Source organism: Pinus tabuliformis, chromosome 9 (assembly GCF_031772625.1).
Source record: "Pinus tabuliformis cultivar Carrire ecotype Pingquan chromosome 9, CPIR1, whole genome shotgun sequence".
Lineage (NCBI taxonomy): Eukaryota > Viridiplantae > Streptophyta > Pinopsida > Pinales > Pinaceae > Pinus > Pinus tabuliformis.
The window spans coordinates 221,851,680-221,864,953 of NC_142307.1; positions in this window are offsets into that span (position 1 = coordinate 221,851,680).

Genomic DNA, 13,274 nt, shown 5'->3' on the forward strand with positions numbered 1-13,274 from the left:
GTGTACCATGTGTGCTAAAAGACAGCCCAGCAATAGAAAATTAGGCTTGTACACTCCACTACCAATTCCTTCTCATCCTTGGGAAAGTGTTTCCATGGACTTTGTTGGAGGACTGCCTAAATCTAGGAAAGGTCATAACTATTTATATGTTGTTGTGGATAGGTTCAGTAAAATGTGTATTTTGATACATTGTACTAAACATATTGTAGCTGAACAAAATACAAAGTTGTTCTTTCAGCATGTATGGTTTCATTTTGGATTACCCACTTCCATTATATCTGATCGAGATACCCGATTTGTTTGGAAGTTTTGGTCAAGTCTGTGGGAACTGATGGACACCAAACTGAAGAATAGCACAGCTTTTCATCCTCAAACAGATGGCCAAACAAAAGCGGTCAATAGGACAATGATCAGTTGCTCAGATGCTATTGCAGCAAGCATCCCAAACTTTGGGATGAACATTTATGTTATGTGCAGCATTCTTACAACCGAGATAAGCATTCTTCTACACAGAGATTTCCTTTTGAGACCTGTTTTGGTTTCACACCAAGGTCTCCCTTGGATTTTGTCTTTGGTAGAGACATAGCATTTGATGGACATAGTGATGTGGACAAGGCAACCAAGTTCATAGAACAAATCCAGGAGATTCACCAGGCAGTACAGGAACGACTGGAAGAGAGCCAAGCAAAGTATAAGGCAAGTCATGACAAGCATCGGATGGAGCATAGTTTCCAAGTTGTTGATCAAGTCTGGTTGTATATCAGCAAGGACAAAATGCAAAGTGAAGGTAAAAAGTTAAAGCCAATAAGGTATGGAACTTTCAAGATACTTGAGAAAATTGGTGAGAATGCTTTTCGCCTTGATTTACTAGCTTACATGCACATCTACTCAGTCGTTAATGTAGACAGCTTGAGACTATTTGAACCTTCACTAATTGAAGATCCCAAAGAGCAGATTTAATTGCCTTCTATTGATGATCTGTTACCTGAATATCTCAATGAATTACAGGAAGACACAGTTCTGGATAGGAAGGTGAGGACGACATGTAGGGGAGATGTTGAGTACCTCAGGATTGGACTCAAGGGTTCAGAGCCAAGCAGTGCAAAATGGATGGAGATTGGACAAGTGAGACAGCTATACCCTCACCTAGTCAATTCTTGAAAACCAACTTTTGGTGGTCCAAAAGCTTTCTCAATGGGAAGGTCGTGATCCGAATTGGATACTCAAACACTCTTACAGTTTCTTGAACACTGTAAAACTCATACTGAAGTTTCAAAGTGCTACGGATGTTGAGCTTATCAAAAATAACCTTTGAACAATGGAAATTTGTGGTTAGCACGGAGCAACGAGGACCCTCGGTCAAAGCGCGCAAACCGTTAGCCCATGGTAACCGTGCGTTGGCGCAAATTGGAAAACGGGAGGTCAAATCCAAAAACAGAGGCAGTTTCCGATTAGCGATATCGTAGGGCGTCCCCCTCAGTGAAGGAAAGCCCCGAGTGCTCGGTCATGCGGAAAGTATAGAACTGTACAGAAATTGCCAATTCCGTCAAAAAGCGGGCCTCGAGCTAAAATTGGCAGGATATCGGAAGGACCTCAAGCGGTAAGCGGGTTCGATTGAGTCTCGTCCAATGCCATACAGCGGGTGACACGCGTTTGGTGGATGAGAGAGAAAACCGCTCACATCGTGTGGGTAAAGGGCATGCTACTTACGCGCCCGATATGGATGGAGACCATAGGATCTGGAGACCCGAGATCAACGGTGGAGAAGCAATCCAATGGATGACCGGATTCGACAGGGAAATAGGCTGAGGTGGATAATATTTGAGCTTTGGCATGACTAATGAGTTGGCAGAGGAAACAATTTTGTGGGTTCTCTTAGTGCAATGGAAATAACGACTGTTCAAAGAGAACTGACACTAAGTTCGTGAGGAAACATGTGACCACCTCTCTGTGAAGTGTTACAGTGATGATGACACAGAGCAGGGAAATTCCAACGGACAGAGGTAGGACATCCAAAGAGCCGGGAAGCAGAAATGAATAGTCAAGGAGCAGATTGGTTTTAAGCCACGAACAAACAGGGGAAGTAGGAAAAGAGAGCAAAGAGAGATAAAGAGAAGGAAAATTATAGAGAACAGAGAAGCTGAGCTGACCTGCAGAGCAAAGGTAGCATCGCGCAGATAGAGACAAAGAGAGTCCGACAGTCTATGAACTCCAGGGAAGGCTTGAGAGGTTCAAGCAACTCTTCTGTGTATATATGTCAGGTATTGAGTACCAAATTGGACTAATACCAATAAGACCAAGTTGAGGTCGAGTTTCAGTAAGGGGAGTCTATGTACTCTAGAGACTTGGAGGATCCAAGTACAGTCCCATTGATCGTCATATGTTGAGTGAGACTCAATTTGAGCTCACTGTTGTAAAACTCTGCCTTTTAAGACACAATAAAAGGTCACCACTAAAGACTGGACCAGGAGACATAGCCCAGGAGGATTGGGTGAACTCCTTATTAATCTTGTTGTGTTTTATGTGTTTGCTTATTGTGTTCTCTTACTATTTTAGTGTTTGTGTATTTCATAATCTTATCGATCCATTACATAAAATAACAAAGGCACACCCTAGCACATAAGTCTGTAATACATTCATTAATTAACGAGTGATTTTAAATAATTTTGCCCATAATATTCTTCTCTAATGGTAAAATTACATTAAAAAAATTAAAACTAAAAATAAAATAAAGTAAAATTAATAATTTTAATAACAATGAGATAAAATAATTTTTGGGCTCTAGGTTTTCACAACTAATGGATTTTCCAATGGTATTCTTATGTAATGCTTAAATTACATTTAAAAACAAAATAAAATTAATACTTAATAAATAATAAATAAAATAAAATATAGTAAAAATAAGGATGGAGGTTTTTTGGCTCTAGGATTTCACAATTGGCTTCAACAAGTCGAAACCCTCAAATAAATGACCATACATTAACACCAAAAGAGATCAAACAAACACACACCTTAGATAAAATAAAATTAAAAAACACACTTTTTTATTCACTTTAAAATATGTAAAATTTGGCCAAGTTCACAATATAGGCATCATTTTGTGCTTGACTACTTTCTTACACACTTTCTCTTATTCTCCACTCTAACATGCCACATAGACTTACGTAGATTTATAAAAGTAAATCTGAGACTAATTTTGGTTTTAGATCCTAAACTAACTCCTACAATCTATCTAGATCCTAAAGATGCTCTCATGATCCACAAAATTCTCAACTAATCCTACCCTAATCCTCAAATCTCTCTAGCTCTCCCAAATATTCTCCAGATATCTCCTAAAGAGTAGATCTAATTCCAATAATTATCATTCTCATACAATTCTCCTAGAACATAGGAAAATACATTCAAACTAAACAATTAAAAGCACAGAAATATAATTAAATTTGCAGCATCATTCACTAAACATAAAAAGAACATAAAAGTTTTTATTTATTTTAATTTAACAAGATTAAATACATTCATAACATAAATTAATTTATTAAGGCATAATAATGAATTGGGTTAAGCATTATTAGTAACTAAGTATTAATTATTATTTATTTTTGATCATTCAAACATAACTTAAAATTAAAATAATCATATAGTTAATAAAAATTAATCAATAATACACACAATGATTAATTAGTTCATAATCACTAATTAATATTAATTATGGGTGTTAATAATTATTAATCACTGGGTATTAATTATTATTTATTATTTTTATCATTCAAACATAACTTAAAATCAAAATAATCATATAATTAATAAAAATTAAGTAATAATACACATAATTAATAATTAGTTTATAATCACTAATTAGTATTAATTATGAATTAATAAATTTCTAATCCTAATTTTAATCTTAAAAAAAAAACTAGACATTTAATTAGGAACTAAAAATAAAAATGAAAATAAAAATAAAACCAATAATTAAAATAAAAATAATTATGTAATTAACAACAAAATAAAAATAAAAATAATTATATAATTAACAACAAAATTAAAAATAAACAAATTTGAATTAAACCTGTGGGCTAGTATTCATTTCCAGACCAACCCTAACCTTATTTATCAACCCTATTGAGTTCTGACTTATTCATTTTGTATCTATTCATGAAGATGAACCACCGAGGTTGGTTCGAAACGTCGATTCCAACAAACATGATTGTGATGACTCCGGAAGATAACACTACACAGAACACAAATCACAGAAGCCTCAAATCATTAATTCAATCAAACTTTAGAAACCACTCCCTCAGTGAAATGAAACCCTAGGTTAGATGCTCCTACATCATACTCCCCATGTAAAAGAAAGTCATGGTCTCTTGACCTTATGTCTTCATAAAAAAATTAAACTTCTCCAAGATCCCAAACTATAATTTGTCGTTGAGCATTTGTTCAGTCATGTTGTTGTTGTTTTGTTGTTGTCTTCTTCTGCCTTCTAGGCTTCCAAAATTTATGTTGCAGTTCCCATTTTCCTTCAGTCATTTGCAATCACTGTCATCCTTCCTTTTTATCTTTTTAATAAAGCTCTTTTGAGGCCCTTTCAACATCATCTTCCTCATCACTTCAATTTTCATGTCCAGCTTCTCCTCTCGCTTGTATGAATTACTGCTTCCTTGTAACATTGTTGTTGTTGCTTTCCACTAGCATCTTGATTCTTGAAGCTTCCTTAGCCATTTCATGCATTCCTTCATCTTTTTAAAAGGTGTTACATCTATGTTGGGATTGATTATTGTTGTTGTTCACTAACTGTTCTATTTCCTTCATGGAAAACTTGTCTTTATTTTCCTTTGAATTGTTGTAATCGACTATAATTTTGTTTACTTCACACTATGTCCTCGATTGTCCAACCATTTTTCTAACATTCTCAATTTTTCATTGAAATATGCATTTCTAATGTTGTCACCTCTTCCTTCACATGCTGGACTCTTCTCGTTTATGTTATCACCCTCTTGTGTTGAATGAAAGAAAATCTCATTCTTGGGTTCTTTCATCAACTTCTCTAACAATTTAACTTCCTCTTCAAGCATAGTATATGATTGATTCTCTTCATATCTCTGATCCTCTTTCTGACTATCATCATAAGGCAACTTTTTTCTGTTTACTACAACAATATATGTATGCATACGCAAATCCTCCTTTGATATCTTCGTCTTAAGGTCTTTATGTTGATTTGAATCCTCCTTCATTATATTCCCCAAGAAATGGTCCTTCATCTAGTTTTGAATAGTAAACTTGTCTTCCTTGTACTCGGTTATTTGGAGTTCCACTTCCTTCAACCAGATTCTCATCACGTGCCTCATCTTCTTCCTTAGTTTCCTTGCAATTTTTTTTTAATAGCCCATTTCACCTTGTTCTTCATTCACCATCCACATATTCTTGCATTTTCTTGTAGCAACTCCATTAGTACGCTAAGTTGTACTTTCATCTCAAATATTCCTCATTCAATTTCCTCTTGAGGCATCCTCTTCATCTTCATGCCATTTTCCTTGACATCTTCCTCCATCCTACTATAATTTTCACTAAAATCCTTGTTGTGATTATCAATAGCCATCTTCACTTTTCCCTATGTGAACCTTACCTTGTTCACTTGGGAACCACACTAAGCCTTTGCAATAACAAGTTTGTTTCACCCTACTACAAGTAGCTCACCAAACTTCTCTCTGAACTTGGCCTTTTGGTAACACTAGTTCTTTCGTTAATCCTTCTTAGCTTTCTCTGCTCCTTTAGCCTTTGACACTCTCAAGAGCTTCACTTGCTCTTTCCTTAGACAATTCTCTGAGATTTTCAATTTCTACTACAAGGGTTACCATGATCTCTCTTCCTCTTTCAACAGTCACTTATGGATAGCTCCTTCAATAGATGTTATTTCCCAATGATTCTTCTTTCTTTGCTCCAATTCACGACAAGGTCCTTTCCGCTACCGATCTTCTCAAGTTTCCTTCAAACTGTCTTTACAGTTTCCTGGTTTGATTTTGATAGATTTGTTCTATGAGAACCCACATTCATGCTTGGAATATGGCATGGGGTGATTGGATGAAGCGACACTTGGTTCATCCAATCTATGATCAGGTGGAACATGAAAGTCCCATGCTTGTTTGGCCTTTGCATTCATCGATAAGATCTCTTTTTCTCCTTGATATTTTATGGGTAAATATATTTGTTTATTTGTGGCTTATATGGCGGTTAAATCCTTGATATCTATGTTGTTGATATGTTGGTTATGAATGAGTTTAATGACAGTAATAATGTATGGCTCTCATCATGTTTTGGTTAATCATTGAATGTACAATGAATATATGACTTAATAGATGGTAATTCAGTTATTGTGATGAGGCATCAATGATTCTTAGTGATTCTCAGATAAGTATCAGACCCCCATGTTCATATATGTTGTTTAAATGTGTAGAATGCATATTTGTGACATGTTTGATGAAATGCTTGTCATGGCTAGTAAGGTTCCAATCAAATCCTTGTTGAATTATTTGCATTTGTACCATTGTTTTGATGTTACTTTTCATTTCTGAAAGTTTCATGGAGTTCTGTGCAGTGGCCTGAGTCCTCGCCCTAAAAAGTGGCACAAAATTTGTAGTCGCTAGCACAAAATTACCTAGAAAAGTCCCCAATCACATGCATGCCCATGTCAAGGGAGAGACTGAGGCTTTAAGGCAGCAAAATGTTAGTTTGTCTCAGGGGTTGGTCACCTAGATGGCTCCTGCGAGTTATGTTGCATGTGTGGAAGGTCAGCTTGTCTGTGTTCCATCGGTTCCACTTCCTTAACTATTACATAGGAAGTTGAATCATATCATGGTAACTATTTGTCACATGTTTACCCCAGTTGACCGGTTGCGAGGAGGCTATTACAAAGATTGAGTCAAGTCAGTTGAATTTGGAAATTAAAATTTGCTTATTAATAGGATTCTTTAGCCTTAAATGAATAAGCATGAGGAGAATAAAATACTTAGAAAATGGATTTATGAATTTGTTAGAGATTTTGGCATCATATTTGAAATGAATTGGTTACTGGAAATTCAATTTCTAAATATTAAAGTTTAAAATAACCTTTTGTTTTGTCTTGTAACCAATTTGACATGTGTTGGGTAGATAGAAAAATGCTAAAGAATTATTTATGTAATATTTTTATAAGAAAATTATCTTATTTAAAATAGAAACAAGATTATCATAGAATTTTGAAGGTCCCACTGTTTAAGTTCAAAACTTTTATCTCGCAATATGTCAATTGCACATAGTATAAGAGTTTGGTAGTGAAATTTTCTTGGATAAAATTGAGAGTGCTCCATGCAAATCAAAGGACGGGCTGACCCGTTCTCATCCCTACCACTTTAATAATATTACAACTACCTTAATGGAAGAGGGATACATGCACAAAGGTAGTATTTCAATACTTTCCTAAGGGAGTATAGTTCAGCATATCTAGTATTGCAAAAAATGTTAAGACAATCATTGTCCAAACTAGTGAATAATCAAATGAGAAATAAAATCTCACTCTTTCAATATTAAGGAGATTAAACTTAGACAACCATATTTATGGGGGTTACTTAGCTTTGAACTTATGATTCTATAAATTCACAAAGACTCACTAAAACTTTGAATCTTATGAATCTATAAATTTACAAAGACTAAGAGATTGAGCTTACGAAGCCATATTTATGGGGGTTACTTAGATTTAAATATTATGATTCTATAAATTCACAAAGACTAACTAAAACAATGAATCTTATGATTCTCTAAATTCACAAAAACTAACTAAATTAAAAACCACTTCATCCACATGGTAAGATCATCTTTTATTTTCACATGCATGTCCTTTTAGGGTTAAAATAAAAAATAGTAACTAAAATTTTAAATCTTATGATTCTATAAATTCACAAATACTAACTAGATTAAAAACCCTTTCATCCATGTCCATGAGGTCTTGTATTGATGGCGATCGAGTGCTCCGTTAAGGTACTCTTTGATGTAAATTCCCTTTTTCAATTCCCCACCCCGATTAGGGTGATATATTGGACATGTTGAATATGTAGTCGTGTTAAGCTTACAAAAAAACCCTCTGTATTAAAATTTATAGTAACCACATCATGTATGATGGAGAGAAACCCAACTAGCAACCAATGATTGAGCTACACACTTTTAAATTTCAACTTAAAGAAAAATTTAAAGAAAATTAGAGTTAGGGAAAATTTTAAGAACCCCCCTAAATTTATAAATATAATAAATGGGCGAATCTCCATGGTATATAGGCAAAATGGAAGGCGATTTTATCAATAATATAATATGTATATATAATTTTTTTGCGAATCTCTCACCAGGCATGGCGAATATTTTACTCAATTATAAAATCTTGTAAGATCTTGGCGGGTCTTTCACTAAATAATAAAACTTTGTAAAGTCCTAGTGAATCTTAGCATAGGCTACATGTTGGTTTAATTCCCCCATTTAAATAGGCTACATTCCAGGTGAATACCATCGGTCAATACCATGTGCCATTTTGGTGAATACCATGGGTCAATACCATGTGCCATTTTTATTTTTATTAATTCTAATATTAGGGTTAATAATGGTTTTTTGCATGGTATTAATAACAATCTAGTCCATGGTATTTGTCCCATAGTATTTTGGCCATAGGTTTCACCTAAATATAACCCATTTTTTGAGTGTTCGTAAATATAAGGTGACTTATGGAGTAAATATAAAAAAAATCTTTTATTTGTTTACCATACCTCTCGTTTATTTATATTTTTATTAATTTACCATACCTCTTTTACAAATATGGTATTTGGCCCATAGGATTCACTTAAATAAAACCTCTTTCTTAAGCCTTCATAAATAGAACGAGGGTTATGGACTAAATATAAAAAGAGGTTTTATTTATTTACTATATGTCTAGTTTATTTATATTTTTATTTATTTACCATATAAATAAAACTTATTCTTGAAAATGGGCGAATGGATTCACTTAAATAAAACCTATTCTTGAAAATGGGCGAATGGAAGGTTGTAAGTCCTAATTTCAAGGGCTAAATTTACCTTTTTTACCCTCTCCCTTAAAATAAGGTGGGCTATTTGAGGTGATTTGTAAAAACGTACTATGATACAAAATATTCGCCCACTAAAAATTTAAAACCCCTTAATTTCGCCAAAGGGCGAACATTCGCCCCTAAAATTATCCTTGATTAGAGTAATGAATTTAAAGAAAAATTGAAAGAAAATTATATTATACAACCCAAATAAATGGGGTTGAAGTTCAATGTGGGCTACATAGCCACCATCTGAAAAGAGAAAGTATACCATTTCATTTGTTAGTGAGATGAAGTATTGGAAAACAAATGAATTTGATTTGAAATCAAATGTTAATGTAGCCAGAATAGGGTGTGATTAATTATCAAAACTAAATAAATACAAAGAGCAAATAAAATATAGAAAAAAATTGATTTTTTTTCTTTCTATCCTATGTTTTTAGCTCTTCCTTACCATCTCCTATGCGTAAATAGGTCTTCAAATTTTCCCTATCACTTGGGAGAAGTAGGTAGGGAAACCAGTTAATTTCCTATCAAGGTAGGAAATTTTTTAAATGCTTAAAAAAATGAGCTTGATAATTGTCTTGAAGAAACTTTAGACTTTCTAGCTAACAACTACCGTGGGTATGAAATACTCCAAGATATATATGCAAAAGTTATAAAAAATATAAGAAACAAGTATCAATAATTAAAATAAAGAAGCCAAACTAAAGGAAACAAAAAATTAACCTAGCTAACCAATCCCTCAATGGAGATAACCGACATAATTAGAAATTACTATTATCCATCCACCCTTAATAAACAATTATGCATTCCTAATAGACAAACATGAGAACAAGTGAGCACAAAATTAGTAGACACCTTGAAAAAAATCAAATGGCTTAGATTCTTTTGTTTAACAAGTTTTTCAAAATAAAAAGGTTTTCATCTTATTTATAAGGAAAGAGTTTTGTGGACCTCCCAAAAGAGGGACATCTTGAGCTCATTGTGATAGTATCAAATCTTACTAAGTATGATATTACAAGCTATGGGACACTCTTTTTGTTATAGTAGTAGTAGGTAGATTGGATCTTGGACCTCACCTAGATTACTCACATAAATTACCATTTCACAATGATAAAATGAAAAGAAAGACAAATAAATTACTGCAAAATATGTTGATTTCAATGTCAAGATGACAATTAATGATTGGATTAACTAAGATTGGTTTTGAATGAAAGGGGTTGTTGGAGCTAGTCAACAAAATTATGTAACTTTTCATTGTTCTCCTATGTTAAAAATGTTTATTTTTGGTTATTTCACATTTTTATTTTATAATTTTTAATAAAATTAAAAAGTTAATCGATTTAGATAATAATGCATTAATATATTTTATTTACCAAAAAAGTAAAAAATTATGTAATTTACAAACTGTGGACCAAGCCTATAAATTAGAGGGTGCCCTTATAGATTTGATTATAATTTCTTTTAAGTAAATAAATAATAGCGCATAATGACAAAGAGATGAGTTGAAGATGTATGTGAAATATCACATTGGAAAATTGAGAAATATATTCAATTTTTTCATATTAAGTGGTGTGGTATAGTGATCATTTTACTTCTAAGTTGGTGGTTTAATTGGCAGATAGACTCTCCAAAGAAAACATTCAGAATATATCAAAAGTTAGTGTTAGAAATATGTGAATAAATTGTGTGAAATATCACATTGGAAAATTGGGAAATATATTCAATTTTTTCATATTAAGTGGTGTGGTATAGTGATCATTTTACTTCTAAGCTAATGGTTTAATTGGTAGATAAGCTCTCCAAAGAAACCATTCAGAATATATCAAAAGTTAGTGTTAGGAATATGTGAATAAATGATGTGAAATATCACATTGGAAAATTGCTAAATATATTCAATTTTTTCATATTAAGTGGTGTAGTATAGTGATCATTTTACTTCTAAGCTAGTGGTTTAAGATAGGCTCTCCAAACAAACCATTCAGAATATATCAAAAATTAGTGTTAGGAATATGTGAATAAATAGTTAATTGGATGTATTTTTTCACTTTTAACCTTTATTTTTATATAAAGGAATTTTATATATTTTCAATAGCTATATATATTTATGAGAAAATTGTACCTATTAAATTTTATTTTATTTTATTTTTTATTTTTTTATATTATCTATTTTTAAATTATAAATCAAATATATATATATATATATATATATATATATATATATATATATATATATATATCATAAAAATATATATAACAAAATTATCATATATTACCTTTATATTTCTCTCTCTCTCATCTATATATATATATATATATATATATATATATATAGTTAACCTAAACATAATGAGAGTAACACATGCTCATATTATTGTAATACAGGGTAATCTCACATGTTGAAATACTGCATAATCAAACAAATATGGTCATTCTAAACAAAAGCTTATATGAATTTAAGTCCATTCATTTAATTCACTATTCATAAATTGAAAATTATAATAATTGAAAATTATAATAATTGAAAATTATAATAATTGAAAATTATAATAATTGAAAATAATAATAATGTCAACCATCTATTTCAACTATGATCATGCCATTAGTAACTTCTCATGTTACTTGTTATTTCATAATTTTATTTACGATTTGTAATAAAATTTCAAAAATTAAAACATAGATTATATTCATTTATTAATTATAAACAAATAAATGAAAAACACAATTACACTTGATATTATAAATAAATTTACTAAATAATATTTCCCCATTTTATAAAAAAAGCATTCCAGAATAATAAGTCCCTACCTTTTGACCAACAACCAAGAAACTTCAAAAAGTATTTGGGATTGAAACTATTCAACCAAGAGTTTTTAAATTCATTCAATTCATGCAGTAGGAAATTCAATTATTGATCATATGTCAATAATAACAATTACAACTACGATTTGGAAATCACAAATATTATCAGAGTTTAGTCACTAACTGATTCAATCAACGATGATATGCTAAGCCCTATGATTTTAATTTTAAATCTCAAAAATAATGACACACCGAATAAATTGATCACAGTCCATAGGTGGACTTCTTAATGGGAATGACACTCCACTCTCTAGATGCTTCATCCTGCAATAATTCTGCTCCACATTCCATACACAGTACTGCTGCTAAATGCCAAACTTTTTTATGTCTTCGTAGAACTGGGGGCTTTTCACCATGGCCCGCGAGCTTCTACATAAGGTTGGGGTGAGACGTGTAAGGTACTCTTAGCAGACATTCCCTAATTAGTTCGGGTAGAAGAACGTCCATGATCAATGCAGGCAGTAGCCATAGAAATGCAGGTCCCACCGGTGATCTTTTTTATATACCTGAAGTCATAAGTCATGGCTGAAACGAGAATCTTCGAGTCGGCGCAAATACCCTCGGTTTTTTTTTTAAATTTTCACTGTGAGCGAGCCAACCTATTGTAGCACGCAATATTTAACTTTATTCCAGGTCGTCTCTGCACGCTTAAAGTTGTTAAAGAACCAAATCTTTACAGAAAAAATAATAACAAAGATTTTTTTGGACGAATATAATCGATTCTGCTTAAAAAAAAAGGCTAAGGTTATCTTTAAAATTCCAACAGAGAGGGAGAGCAAACAATTGAGAAGGCTTCCCCTGATTACTTCGAAATTATGCTCAAAACGATGAATACACCTAGGTGGAGCTAAAAATGACTAAACCAAAAAGGTGGTGAAAGGTTGAGCATGGAGAAAAGTACATGATCGGTTTCATGAATACCTGCATATCACTACATGAAAACGGGTTTGTATGAATTGGTTGTTGGTGTATGTCAATGAAGGGGACCCATGACAATAGTCTACTTGTAAATGCAACTATTTATTCTCTTTTAAAACTTCAATTTTTAGATTCAACTTCCTAATATGTTTCCACATTTTTTTGTAGACATTGAGACAACATGGAAAAGAAATGGAAGACTATTATGGTCCTTGAGGTGCAAGACCCTAAACAGAAAATCATATTTTCTAGTAAAGATTTAGTTTGGTTTGAAGTATACAAGACGAACATGAATATTGACTGCATTGTCCTAAAATAAGAATTAATGATTTTATTCAAGGAGTGGAATCGAATCCATATGCTCCATGTTCCTTCCAGCGCCGAAAAAGCAAAACTCCAAGCTCAAGGCCT